This window comes from Peromyscus maniculatus, chromosome 13, assembly GCF_049852395.1.
Source record: "Peromyscus maniculatus bairdii isolate BWxNUB_F1_BW_parent chromosome 13, HU_Pman_BW_mat_3.1, whole genome shotgun sequence".
NCBI lineage: Eukaryota > Metazoa > Chordata > Mammalia > Rodentia > Cricetidae > Peromyscus > Peromyscus maniculatus.
The window spans coordinates 36,072,942-36,087,858 of record NC_134864.1 but is presented as its reverse complement, the minus strand read 5'-3'; the positions used below and the strand labels follow the sequence as shown (position 1 = coordinate 36,087,858).

General features: G+C 47.1%; 1 pseudogene; it reads right to left on the bottom strand.

Moving 5' to 3' along the window:
- Positions 1-6,458: 6,458 nt before the first annotated feature.
- Positions 6,459-7,474, bottom strand: LOC102909542 (glyceraldehyde-3-phosphate dehydrogenase pseudogene; annotated as a pseudogene).
- Positions 7,475-14,917: the final 7,443 nt, after the last annotated feature.

The window sequence follows — 14,917 nt, the reverse complement described above, 5'->3', positions numbered from 1 at the left end:
TGTTTGGGTCCACAACTGCGTGGAGACCCGACTTCATGCAGAAGTGTGACATGACGAGGCCCTTTATTTTACCTCAGACCACCCAACTGCTGCTAGCTCAGCCTTCCACAGCACTCTTTCTCCACGTCATTCATTTTTCACAAACCTCCTACGGCTTCCCATGGCCTTAGCGACCCCCCTGAAGCTCCATTACGTAACACTTGAGGCTTTAAAGAAAAGATTTCTTTTCATTTCAGGTGTGAGTGTCTTGCCTGGGTGTGTCTGCACCACACGCACGTAGTGTTCACGGAGGCTGGAAGAGGACGTTGGATTCCCTGGAACTGGAGTTGCAAATGGTTGTAAGCACCATGTAGGTACAAGTGTTAGGAACTGAATCTGGGTCCTCTGCAAGAGTAGAAAAGTACCCTGAACTTCAGAGCTGAAGGGAGCCATAAGCCTAAGTGACCCTTGACACACATGCTGCCATATTTGGGTTTCTTTCCTCTTTTCTTAGATCTAGGCTTTAGTTAAGTCTCCATAGCACCAGAACCTCTTCCCACAGATACCAGAACCTCTTCTCAGATATCAGGTGAATGAGCTGCGGTCAAGCAATTAGGCAGTTAGACAAGAGTAGATAGATAACCTTCAGAGCAACATTTCCTGCTGGCTGAACAGCCCATAATTAAGTCCCTTCCTGCTTGCAACCCCCATTACTAAGTCCCTTCCTGCTCTCAGCCCCCTTTGCCCCCGCCTACAAATGCCTTGAGAGAAAAATAAAAATTTGGAGCTTGATCAGACATCCTGTCTTGCTCTCATTCTTTGTGTCTCTTGTCCCTCTCATTCGCCGGCCCTCCCTTTAGGTCCCCATTGAAGACCCCGCTGGCCATCTCTCTACTCCTGTATTTGAAGCTTTTGAACATGTAATCTATGTAACTTGTTTTGACCTGTCTAGTTAAAGAGTCCTCTTTTTCATCCCGAGGACCTTCAGTTCCAGTCCGATGAGTAAGTGGGGCACATAGAGTCTGAAGGTATCATGGGCATGAATTCTAGACCAGCTGGCTGTGTGATCCGTCAGTGCATCACTCCCTTCTTCCAGGCTGAGAATTCCATAAATTCTACCAATGAGAACTGTGAGGTGGTGGAGAGGATTCCGGTGAGCACAGCTTGGAGGGAGCTCGGACTGCTGGCTGGAGAAGCTGCTGCTAGGAAACCGGTGTTTAAATCTGAGACTGTGCCGTTTCCTGGTCCTGACCTTTGACTTGACGCTGTGCCGCACACCTTGACAGTCTTGCCTCTTCCCATTGGTCAGAATCTTGTGCATTCTTTAAGGCGGGGTGGAAAATTTCCCTCCTTTGTGCGGATTTCCTCATGACCTGAGTCCTCAGGGTCCAGATGTACCTCTGAATTCTCACTGTCTTGTATTATGTCGTTAATAACTTCTTTGCCTCTCTTTCTCTAAGTTCTCAGTCTCCCACTGAGTCTACAGAATGGTCTTCCAGCTCTCCTGTCTTTTTCGTCTCTTGCTTCCCATCCCCATCTATGTTTTGAATGATCTGGATTCTATTTAATTATTTAACTGATTTTTCTCTTTGAGTCCTTTGAACATTTCTGATAGCTATTTTGTGACAGAGGGGCTTATTTTTGTTTGTTCCCTTGACATAACACCTTATTTTTTGTTTTATGGACACAATTGTTAGAAGTTTAATTTTTTTTTTCTTTTTACACTGACTTGGGTCCTTAAAAAATGACTCCATCTATCCTGAAATGTTTGGTTGCCCTTGCACAAGATAAGTGTGAGGCTTCGGGAAGGTCCTGTGTGGGGATACAATCCATTGGCTGTGTGGGCTTGCCTTTGGGAGGTGTAGGGATCCTGAAGAACAAAGAGTGGAGATGCTTTCAATGGGTCAATGTGACTTGAGGAGAACATTCGAAGAGGAGACTGAGGCATGAGGATGTGTGGCTTGAAGGTGCTCTGAGGGGATTTAGATGGAGAACAGGAAAAGTCCAGGGTTCCATTTCACTGCTCTCACCACCCACGATCTTCTTGAGAGCTGTCTCATTGCGGGTTAGCAGAGCGGGCAGGCTCATCCTGAAATGTGTCCCCCTTCGTGGAGACTCCTGACTACAACATCCTTAGGAGACTCCTCCTCTTCCTCCTATGTCTTTGCTTCGATCCCCTTCCTACTCTGTCTTCTAGTTATCTTTGAATATTTATGAATCTCCACATCCTTATTTTCTTTTAGAAGGACTATATCTTTATTAACATTTCTTTCAGTCATTTTACTGAAAACTCACGTGAGAGGAATTAGACGCACATATCCAACCTTTCCAACCTTTTATTTGGAGCTAGAATTCCTAACTTTCTTCTTCTTCTTCTTCTTCTTCTTCTTCTTCTTCTTCTTCTTCTTCTTCTTCTTCTTCTTCTTCTTCTTCTTCTTCTTCTTCTTCATCTTCTCCTCCTCCTCCTCCTCCTCCTCCTCCTCCTCCTCCTCCTCCTCCTCCTCCTCCTCCTTCTTTACAGGGCACACACCTTTAATTCCAGTTCTTGGGAGGTGGAGGCAGGCAGATCTATGTGACTCTGAGGTCAGTCTGGTCTACAGAGCTAGTTCCATGTCTTGAAAAAACCAATTACATACATAAAAGATGTTTCACTTTTTACCAGGCTTGCTATGTAGCTGAGGACAGCCTTAAACTTCTAGTTCTCCTGCCTCGAAAAACCAAAACCAAACCAAACCAAAACCAAACAAAACCAAAAACCAAAAACCAAACCAAACAAAAAAAACCAGAAGATGACAGGTAGATGAAATACAGATAGATAATGATGAGAGGTTACAGACAGATGTGTGGGCAGAGAGATAGTAGGAAAGACAGAAAAAAATGGAACATGGCTACATAGTCGTTCCTTGTGATGGCTAACCTGGGTTGTCAACTTGACACTGTTGGGACCAGGAAGCTTCAATTGAAGAACTGCCTCTGTCAAATTGGACAGTGGCCATGGCCATGGGGCATTTTTGTGGTCATTGATTAATGTAGGAGGACCCAGCCCTCTGTGGACCGTAACACCTCTGGGTGTGTGGATATACACACATGTAGAAGGAAGGTGGATGGACATGGAGTGCTGACATTATAGGAATGAACTGTCAGATCTGGTTCTTGTGGTGCTGGGAGTCCAACCTGGGGCCTCTTGTATATTTGGTGAGAATTCTATCAACTGGGCTGTGGTCCCAGTCCCTAGGATTCCCACTTTCTACATCACTTACTGATTAGCTGCTCCAGTCAGTTCCCTGTTTGGGATTAGCTCCTTTAAAATGCTCAGCTGTATCGTGGTCCGCAGTGGAGAAAGAGCCCATTTTGTTCCTTATTGACGTCTCTGTAGAAGGCATTCCAGCACATTCGCCAATGGAGACAGCTTTTACACGGAGCATCACTGCTTTGCTCTATGTTTCTGGTCGCCAGCCCTCACAGACGTGTTTTCTCACAGGAGGGACTCATAGCTGGAGAGGCATTTGGATCTCTACTTTATGGTCTTCAATATTTCCAGCCCGGATCATGCACATCTACAGATTTGGATGTGATAAGAAACCACAATAAGGGCTCTGTGTGTAGACACCCACGCTCTAACTCCTTTAGAGTTATGATCCGCTTGACTTCCTTTCCTTCTAGAAAAACCAGAGCTTGGGAGTCTTACTATCAGTTATCTCTTGTTTTTGTTTGTTTTGGTTGGCTGGGGCAAGTAGGTTACTTCCGCTTGGCATTTCCAGTTGTTTTGAGTTGAGGGATTCTCCCCTTCCTTCCCTTCTGGGGCAGTGCCTTCTTTCCTTTCCTTTCCTTCACCCACACCCAGAGTAGCTGGATGTTTTTCCCCAAAGAAAACCAAGTGGCCGATTCCAGCACACCCAAATAAAAACCATGAGCGGAGCATCGTGACACGGTCTTCAGCCTCATTCAGGTCACAATTTTGGCAAATGGCTGTATCCTGTTAACAATCATTCCCATGGTGTCCAGCTTTCCCCTTCATCTATTACAAGACTTTTCCTGGCTTCGGAATGGTCCATATTGATTAAAATGGGAAGAAGAACAGTCATTCTTCTACATTGAACACAGGGCGCGGTGAGGGTGGGGGGGACTGTATTTTAGAGATTTTATTCTTAACTCCAGAGAAGGAAGTTGCCATCCCTATAGGAGTTGGAGAGAATCTGGTCTAGGATGGAGGAGACTCGAGAGGAAAGTTATGAGTATCCTTCCTGTGTCAACTCATTAGAGCATTTTCTCGTTTTGTGCTCCAATAATCAACAAAGCTACACCTATTAGCTCACAGAGTCTACTGAACTCAATTTTTGAACACAGTGAATGAAACTACATTTACACAGCCCGATAGATAGTATAGTACAGGCACTGGGTGTTTTGGAGGGGAGGCTGAACAGCCATTTGCAATAATGCAATACTGTAATCAGCACGGACCCAAAGCAGCTTGGGGAGGAAAAGGTTTATTTCCTCTTATAGGTTACAGTTCATCATTGAGGGAGGCCAAGGTAGGAGTTCAAGACAGGGGCCTGGAGCAGACACCCACTTCCTGTTTTGTTCCTAGGCTCATGTCCATCCACCTTCCTTCTACATGTGTGCATATCCACACACCCAGAGGTGTTACGGTCCACAGAGGGCTGGGTCCTCCTACATTAAGCAATGACCACGAAAATGCCCCACGACCATGCCTACTGTCCAGTCTGATGGAGGCAATTCTTCAATTGAAGCTTCCTGGTCCCAACAGTGTCAAGTTTGACAACCCAGGTTAGCCATCACAAGGGATGACTGTGCAGTCACTTCCCATTCTTCCTGTCTTTCCTGCTGTCTCTCTGCCCACACATCTGTCTATAACCTCTCATCATTATCTATCTGTATTTCACCCACCTGTCATCTCCTGTTAGGCAGCTATTACCTTTCTTCTCAGTTTCCCTGTCAGGGCAATAAAACACTCTGGCCAAAGCAACTTCAGGGTGAAAGGGTTTACTCTGGCTCATCATTTCAGGCCCAGTCCATCATGGTGTGGATATCAAGGCAGCAGGGGCTTGACGCAGCTGGCCACATTGTGTCCTCATTCAGAGGAAGGGAACAGGGAGTAGTCATGCTCAACTGATTCTCTTCATTTTGTGCAGTCAGGATTGCCGGCCCAGGGAATGGTGCCGCCCACCATGAAGTTGTGCCATCCTATATCAATGAACATATGACAGTCCTCCACAGGTATGCCTGTAGGCCAACTTCCAGGTGAGTCTAGATTCTTTTAATTTATTTATTTTTATTTGCATTGGTGTTTTGCTGCATGTATGACTGTGTGAAGATATCAGATCTTGAGTTACAGACAGTTGTGAGCTACCATGTGGGTGCTGGGACTTGAACCCAGGTCCTCTGGAAGAGCCGTCAGTGCTCTTAACCACTGAGCCATCTCTCCAGCACCTAAAATATTCTTTTTTTGGTTTTTCCAGACAGGGTTTCTCTGTGTAGCTTTGTGCCTTTCCTGGAACTTGCTTTGTAGACCAGGCCGGCCTCGAACTCACAGAGATCCGCCTGCCTCTGCCTCCCGATTAAAGGTGTGGCTAGTCTAGATTCTATCAAGTTGATAATTAACACTAGTCTTCATACCAGTTCATCTACTGATCTATGGGTTTTCCTCTTATTGTGGTAACATTGCCTTTCATTTTGAACAGAAGCTCTACACATATGGAAGAAAGACTCCCCTTCTATCTCCTCACAACCCCAGGTGCTCTCTGAAGATCATCCATTCTAGGAACCTCAGTGGAGACATGTTCATCCTTTCGGACCTGGCTATACCATCGATGCCTCCAACTTCATGCTATAATTGGCATCAGAACATCTTTCTTTTTTCAAGATTGATTTTTTTATTTGTCCCTCTTTGTGTGTATGCTCTGCATGTGTGTGTGTACCCACAGAGGCCATTAAGTGATGTTGGATTCCCAGGAGTTACATAGGGCTGTGAGCTACCTGACATGGGAACTGGACTCTGGTTCTCTGTAAGTGTTCTTAACTGCTCAATGCATAATTTCTTTTCATCTAAAAGCATGATGATAACCCATCATCACAGTGCAACATTTTGTTTATTCAGTCACTTGGCGATGGGCGTTTGGGGTATTTCACCTTCATCAGTGCAGAATTCTGCTTGAATGCCTGCTTTCACGTTGACGGAAGCATCCAGAAGTAGGATCCAGGATCATGTGGAAATTCTGTGTTGAGCTGTGTGTGTGTGTGTGTGTGTGTGTGTGTGTGCATGTGCACTGAACTTTATTTATGGTATTCAAGAGAATAGGGCTCCCCGAGTCTCCCTCCTTCTTTTGGGGGTCTGGGATGGAAACTGTGAGGGAGATACTCAGTGTCCAGGGCTGAGTTTGGACAGAGACTCATCCTCAGCAGCTTAGGGCTTCTCTCTTGCTCTCATGTCCTTTCTGGGGCAGGTGGTTTAGGGCTTCTTACTCATCGGAGGCCATGTAGGCCATGAGGTCCACCACCCTATTGCTGTAGCCATATTCATGGTTATGCCAGGAACTGAGCTTTACAACGTTGTCATTGAGAGCAATGCCAGCCCCAGCATCAACAGTGAAAGAGTGGGCATCACTGTTAAAGTCCCAGGAGACAACCTGCTCCTCAGTGTGGACCAGGATGCCCTTTAGTGGGTCCTCACATGTCTGCTTCACCACCTTCTTGATATCATCATACTTGGCAGATTTTTTCCAGATGGCATGTCAGATCCATGACAGATACATTGGACATAGGAACATAGAAGGCCATGCCTGTGAGCTTCCTGTTCAGCTCTGGGATGACCTTGCCAACAGCCTTGGCAGCACCAGTGGATGCAGGGATGCTGTTCTGGGCAGCCCCATGGCTGTCATGCCACAGCTTCCCAGAGGGTCCATCCACAGTCTTCTGGGTGGCAGTGATGGCATGGCCTGTGGTCATGAGTCCTTCCACAATGCCAAGGTTGTCATGGATGACGTTGGTCAAAGGGGACTAAGCAGTTGGTGGTGCAGGAAGCATTGCTGGCAATCTTTAGTGGGTTATCAAACTTCTCATGGTCCACACCCTTCACAGACATGGGGACATCAGCAGAAGGGGCAGAGATGATGACCCTTTTGGTCCCACCCTTTAAGTGAGCCCCAGCCTTCTCCATGGTGTTGAAGATGCCAGTAGATTCCATAACATATTCAGGCACCAGCATCACCCCATTTGATGTTGGTGGGATCTTGCTCCTGGAAGATGGTGATGGCCTTCCTGTTGATGAAGAGCTTCCTGTTCTCAGCCTTGACTGTGCCATTGAACTTGCCATGGGTGGAGTCATACTGTGGTCATACTGGAGCCTGTAGCCCATGTAGTTGAGGTCAATGAAAGGGTCATTGATGGCAATAACATCCACTTTGCCAGACATGAAGGAAGCCTCGGTAAGCAGGCTCCCAATACCGCCAAATCCGTTCATTCTGACCTTCACCATCGTGTCTCAGGGATGAGGCTGGCACTGCACAAGAAGACGTGCCCGTGTCTTCCTGTGGAGGCGGGAGGAGCAGAGAGGCCTGTGTTGAACTTTTTGAGGACTCGGCAAACTGCCTTTCACAGCTTTAGTTTACCATTTCACAGGGTGGGACATGGAACCCAGAGAGGTGGAGCCCAAGATCACACAGCTGGCTGCTGAGGAGAGCTATTTAATTTAGGTGCCTGGGTTGTGCTTCCCACAGTGCTCCATTACCGTGGATTTTCCTCCTTCCCCTCTTGAGGGTAATTCAGATACATCGGCTCGAAGTTGTACTCTTAAGACGTTGTGCTCTTTTTCATTTCCTCTATAGATGATGCAAAAGCAAAAAGCCTCTATAATCTTGGCTAATGTGATTCCAGAACCTTCTCATAACTCAGAAATGGGGTCTTCTCAAACGATTCATCTCCTTCCAACAAGCTGCCCCACTCAGTCCACAGCCCTTTCCCAGCAGCTTTACGTGGCTGGTGTCCAGACAGGCTGAGCTGAGGTGACACAGAACTACTTACTCCCTGGCCTCTTTTCGCTCCCCGATCCCAGCACATGGCGGGGATTCTGTGCTGTCCTGTACAGCTAACCAGGCAGAGCAGAAGGTAATCCATACACCCGTGAAGTTGAATTTGGAATCCCCTGGCCTGAGTCACGGACCTGCCCCTTCATGTCCACCCGCCTCTACAGTTTGCCTTCTAGTGGACCAGTACTGCCTTCCACCTCTGCCCTCTAAAGGACCCGCACGTTAGCTGGTGGTCGTGATAGCCACAATCACTGAACCGCTAGCTCGGTGGTCCCTTCTCCTAGGAGTGTTTATACCTAGCACCTGGGGTCTGACATTGGAACGGAAGACATGGTAGCACGCCTCACGCCGCCTCATCAGGCTTGCTTTGGGAGGACCGCAAGCTCTGCGCCTGGAGTCATGCCTCTTTCCCACAGGGCTTCCTGATTTGGGGTGTGGGGCGGGTGCTGGGAGGATGGAGGCCTGCTTGCTGGGCCAGGAGGAAATTTGTTTTTCATGAGAGTGAGAATCACGAAACTTAAAAACACTTCTAGCCAAGGAACGTTTGGAAACCGAGGCCTGGCGAGGGCCTAGGTGTGTGTGTGTGTGTGTGTGTGTGTGTGTGTGTGTGTGTGTGTGTGTGTGTGTGTGTGTGTGTGTGTGTGTGTGTGTGTGTGTGTGTGTGTGTGTGTGTGTGTGTGTGTGTGTGTGTGTGCGCGTGCGCGCGCTTGCTTTTGGAATTGGGAAGGGACTTCAATAAGCACGCACTTCTCACGCGCACGCGTGGAAAGCAGAAGTCGGCTTGTTTGTAGTTGTAGTTCCAGAGTTGCCCACAAGATGGCGGAGGAACTCTGTTCACAGCGTCCCAGTGCACAGCCATTAAGTCTGGACGATGGTTTGGTTTGATTCTGAAGCCTTTCTGGTCTTCACAAGATACCTGGCATTTAAAGCATTCTGCTTTAGTATTCAATGGAAATTCGAGCTCATAATAAACCAAATGAAAAGTGTAGGGAAGCTCCCAGGAATGTGGATAAGAAGAGGTCAGTGTCAGATAGGGAATTGATAATGGGGGTGGGGTGGGGGTGGGTTGTGTTTGGGGTGTGTGTGTAGGGGGGAGTGTAAACTCTTCGAAGGCAGTTTTGACTGGCGGTTTAGTTGTTCACTACATGGGATGTTTTCCGGGAATAACGCTAAGCTGTGTGCAGTGGCGACAGCAATCCAAACAGCCTCTGCATTTGGAGAACTTACATCCTACTGGGACACCGACAAGAGCTTAGGTAAAAAAACAAAACAAACCAAAACTGGTGTGTCGGATGACAACGAATACTACGGGGACATCAGGTGGGAGTGGAGGGCTGTATCTTTAAATCCGCGGTCACAGACGACCTCCTGAGAAGGACGACGACGAGATTTCATTGAGACCTGAAGGCTTCTTGAGCAAGCCCTGAAGACCTTCGGGGAAAGACTTCCGGCAGAGGGCACAGTAATGTAGCAGTCCTGTGACAGAATCAAGGAGGCCAGGCTGGACGCCGGGCAGAGTGAGGCTGGAGAGCAGGATGTGAGTCAGAGAGAGGCTGGGGTGAGGAGGGGGAGTTTAAAAATGGTTTTTCTTAGCATGTATGAAGTGTGCATTATAATGGGCTCACCATGCCATTCTCTACACACACGTTTCATAATTCAGACATATTCACTCCTTGATACCCTGCTCTGTCCCCTCCAACTCCCGATAGCCATTTCCTCCTCTTAATTAGCCCCCCTTATTACTTTCACCTTTCATGTTTTTGTGAATTAATGAGTTTAATTCCAGTTATTAGCAGTTATTTATTACACTGGCTGCCCCACTGAAAAATGCATTTCTGGAGAAAAGGGGAATTTTGAAGAGAGAGGATGAAAATAAACCTTGTAAGAGAGGGGCTAATGGCCAGCACCCTACCAAAACAGCACCCAGCCAGGCCAGCACTCTACCAAAAACAGCACCCAGCCAGGCCAGCACTCTACCAAAACAGCACCCAGCCAGGCCAGCACCCTACCAAAACAGCACCCAGCCAGGCCAGCACTCTACCAAAACAGCACCCAGCCAGGCCAGCACTCTACCAAAACAGTACCCAGCCAAGCCAGTACCTTACCAAAACAGCACCCAGCCAGGCCAGCACTCTACCAAAACAGCATCCAGCCAGGCCAGCACTACCAAACCAGCACCCAGCCAGGCTAGCACTGCCAAAACAGCACCCAGCCAGGCCAGCACTCTACCAAAAACAGCACTCAGCCAAGTCAGTACCTTACCAAAACAGCACCCAGCCAGGCCAGCACTCTACCAAAAACAGCATCCAGCCAGGCCAGCACCTTACCAAAACAGCACCCAGCCAGGCCAGCACTCTACCAAAAACAGCACCCAGCCAGGCCAGCACTCTACCAAGGCAGCATCCAGCCAGGCCAGCACCCAGCCAGGCTCTCTCAGCCTTTGCCCAGCCCATGCTTGGGAGTCTTTGCTGGCCAGGGCCCAGGAGAGGGTGTGCCAGCCGCCTGTCTGTCCAGCTCCCCCCACGAGGTGCCAGTGCCTCCGGTAAGCGGGGCTTTGAAGGTTGGGTACGAATGGGGAGTAGCTAGAGTGGAGCGGGAAGGCTCCTCAGCCAGCAAAACAAGCCGACCTTTGACAAATGTCTGTGTGGAGACCAGTGTCCCTTCCTGGAGTCATGGAAACCATTTTATCATTTCCCCGATCCTCTGCTTTTGGCCTAGGCGCAGTTTCCATGACATCTGCCTTACAGCAGATGGAGGCCTGGAGCCAGAGGCTAAGTGATTTTTTTTTTTTAAATTTTTTTAGGGAGGTTTAAGCAGGATAATACATGTTATACAATTAAAAAAAAAAAAAAAACAAGATTAAGAAAGAAAAACTGCTCTTTTGGCCTCCTCACCTCTCCTACCTACTGACCCCTGGCATCTTTCCAAAATGAGAAATGAGAAACTTCTCCTGGCTTCCAGATAGGGATCAGATTATTTTTCTACCACTGGAATATAAAATTAATTTATAGCCTCGGTTAAATTTGATTTAACAAAAATTTCAGCTTCTCTTACACACACACACACACACACACACACACACACACACACACACACACACTCGATTGAGATATTTTTGTTGTTGTTGACGTTTTAAACAGTTACTCCACAGACCCAGCATCAGGTTTCATGGGGCGTTTACTGGAGTGCTTATTTTCAGTGATTCTGCTCTTGGATACTTTCCAATTATTTCCAGAGGACAAACTCACGCTGTGTGTATAAGAATCTCAAAAAAAAAAAAAAAAAAATTCATGGCAGGAAGAGCTCTGATGATTTCAACTTTAGGAGGGTAAAGCTTCAGAGGCTGGTTGAAGTAGAAACTGTAAGGCTTTCGCAGGAGGTGCTTTGAGGCTGGGGAGCAGGGAGACCCTTGGATAAGCAGAAGGGACCGACTCCCTGCTTTTCTTTCTGTGCTTGGCTCTTGCTATATCAGCTTGCTGGCAGCTGCTATAAGGAGAAATACCAAAGAACAAAGAGAGCTTCAGATGGAGAGCCTTGGCTCTGAGCATGGACATGGCTTGCTCCTGGGGTCTCCAAAGCTGCTTACTCATCACCATCATCAGAGATGCTCATGTGGTGAGGTGACTCCCACATCTGAGCTTCTGGGTCAGTCCATGTCTGATAATACACAAATCCCTGGTGAAATTCTGACTACTGAGCCCCAGGGCCCCATCCGTCTCTGCCTCCCCAGTGCTGAGATTACAGGTACTAACCATGCCATCATGTCTCGCTTTCTCTCCCTCTTCTTTAAACATGGATGCTGGGGATGGGACATAAGAAAACTTTTCTTTTCTATAAGAAAGGCACCTTACCAACAGAACTATCTCCCTAGCCTTCATTTTTTTTTTTAAAGAAAAGTTTTCTATGGAGATGAAGATGTTAAGAACCAAGAAGAGCCATAAGGAAGAGCTTGACTTCGAGACTTCCCTCGTGCACAGGGTGATCGTTTCCTTACTCTTTTGGGTATTCTGCTTTGCTTTGCCAATGAACACTGTCATCAAATACTATTTGTGTGGTCCACAAGGCCCTGGCCCGTGACTCTGCTGCTCAGGCCAGAGCCAAAAGGTCTGACTTTGTTTACGCAAGGAGCTTATGCATAGTGATATGGGTTTGTCATTCACACAGATGTGACAGTGACTTCAGGCTTGGTCTCTGCTGACATTTGTCAGCCTGGCAGAAACACTCACCTTTTACACCATCCTGGCTGGAGTGTTTATCTTACTCTATTTTCCTGCTGCTAAGATAAAAATACTCTGACCGAAACAGCTTAAGTGAGAAAGGGTCTATTTTGGCTTACAGTTGGAGGTGATGGTTCGGCATGGTGGGGAAGTCACAGTGGCCGACATTCGAAGGAACCGGCCAGATGACATCTACAACCAAGAATCGGAGAGTGATGAATGGTTGTGCATAGCTCAATTTCTCCTTCTTATGCACCCACAGAATGGTGCCATCCACAGTGGATGAGTCTTCCCACTTCAGTTCACCTAATCAAGATAATCCATCCCAGGCACGCCCAGAGGCCCATCTCCCAGGTGATTCTCGATCTCATTAAATTGACAACTGAGATTGACCACCACAGCATCACTAATAAGCAAGGCAGGATGACTGCTCTCCAGGCACTGGAAAAACCAACATTTTCTTAATGAATGAAGGATGGCAGCCTCCCCGTCTCTTTCTCATTGAGTGTCATGGAAGCTGAGATTGCAGGAGACTGGCTGCCCTGTGTGAGAAGTCCTGATTTTTATGGCAACATCCCAGCACTAGTTCAAAGGAGCCTTATCCATTAGCAGTGGAGAAATCAAGATTAACAGAGGACCTCGTCTCAAGAGGTCTTGGCTAGCTTTAGAATCATAATCTGACAATGAAGTGTGATATTTGGAGAATGTCTCCTCTGTGGGAACTTAATGGCTCCCTGCCAGGCCATAACTGGCTTTCTCCGAAGAGTCTTAAACATGAAGACATGACCAACTCATTTATGGCTTCTCTCCATTAACAGGGATGCCTTCTCTCCATGGATGGAGCAATGACTACCAATGGTTCAAGCTATGTAAAGAAATATGGCTCAGTTATAAGACATTGTATTGAGAGTCTCTAGAGCAGTCGTTCTCAACCTTCTGAATGCTGTGACCCTTTAGTACAGTTCCGCATGTTGTGGTGACCCCCCAACCATAAAATTATTCCCATTGCTACTTCACAACTGTAATTTGACTAGTTATGAATCACAATGAAATTATCTGATATACAGGATGTTTGATATGTGACCCCTGAGAAAGGGTTGTCTGACTCCCAAAGGGGTTGTGACCCAAAAGTTGAGAGCTGCTCCTCTAGAGGCATGGATGCTACAATGAATATGTGTTATAGGGGTATTTGTTAGCTTGGCTTGCCCTCAGGGGCTGGGTAGTCCACTAATGGCTGTCTACATGCAGAAGAAGAGGTTGAGAACCTGAGCTAGCTGCTCAGACATGAAGCTGGATGCCTCAGTAGCCCTGATCTGGCACTGAGATGCCAGTCTCCGGTCTCTGGAAGACTGAAGATGCTCTTTGGGGTGGCAGTGAAGGATGGTGGGAATACAGTGTCAGAGCTGAACTCACCAGCAGGAAGGCAGGTGGCTGAGCTACTCTGTTTTTGCCTTGGACCTCCATAAGGGACATGGAAGATGCTACCCTGTGAATGGATTTTCTTTTGTGCTGCCACCTCTCTGTCTGTCTGTCTGTCTGTCTGTCTGTCTGTCTGTCTCTCTCTCTCCCCCCCTCCCCCCCACACAGACACACACAAATGACATGGAGACTTATTAATTATAAAAGCTAGGCCTTAGCTTAGGCTTGCTCCTAACTAGTTCTCATAACTTAAATTAACCCATATTTTTAAATCTACATTCTTCCATGTGCTCATTACCTCATCTCCATTTTTACCCATCCTGCTTGCTCTGTGTCTCCTTTGCATCCACTGGCTACTTCTTTCTTCTTCCCAGAGCTCTCTGTCCCCAGAAGTCCCACCTAACCTCTTCTTGCCTAGTTAATGGCCATTCAGCTCTTCATTAAACTAATCACAGTGACACGTCTTCACACAGTGTAATGAAATATTCCAGAATACCACCCACTCTGAGGGAAGTCTTCTCCCCCCAGTTACTTCTTCTGGGAAATTTGCTGGCAGACCTCACTAGAGGCACACCTCATAGTTGATCCTAGATCCAAACAGGATTAGCCATCACAGACATCTCAGAGGCTATTAAGACAATGACAGTCTTAGCAGTCAGGTGTCAGCACGTCTTCAGGCCTACACAGTCTATGAAGTCTTCCATGTGCTTCGTCTCCTTACTGTTCTCAGCTGTCATGTGAGGTAGGTACCACAGTTAGGACCATTCTAGAAAAGGGTGAAAGTGAGTCTTGGAAGCTTGAGGCTGCTGGGGTCCAGAAAGGAAACCAGGTCTGCCTAACCCCAAATTCATGTTTGTAAATTGGTTTTGTTGTGCTTCCTTTTGGGAGCTTTTATTTATTTACTTTTTATTTATTTATTTTTTATTTGTGTGTGTGTGTGTGTGTTTATGTAGTCAGTATGTTTGTACATATATGAGCATGCATATGAAGGACAGAGATTGACGTCCATGGTGTCTTCCTCTATTCCTCTCCACTTATTTTTTTTCTGAGACAGCGTCTCTCAGTGTCTTAGTTACTTTTATATCATTGTAATAAGATGCCAAGAATGAGGGCTTGCAGTTTCAGAGGGTGAGCCTAAGACCATCGATCGTAGTGGGGAAGCCTGACAGCAGGCAGGCAGGCATGGCGCTAGAGCAGTGGCTGAGAGCTTACATCTGATCCACAAACATAAGGCAGAGGAAAAAGAGACAGTTAACT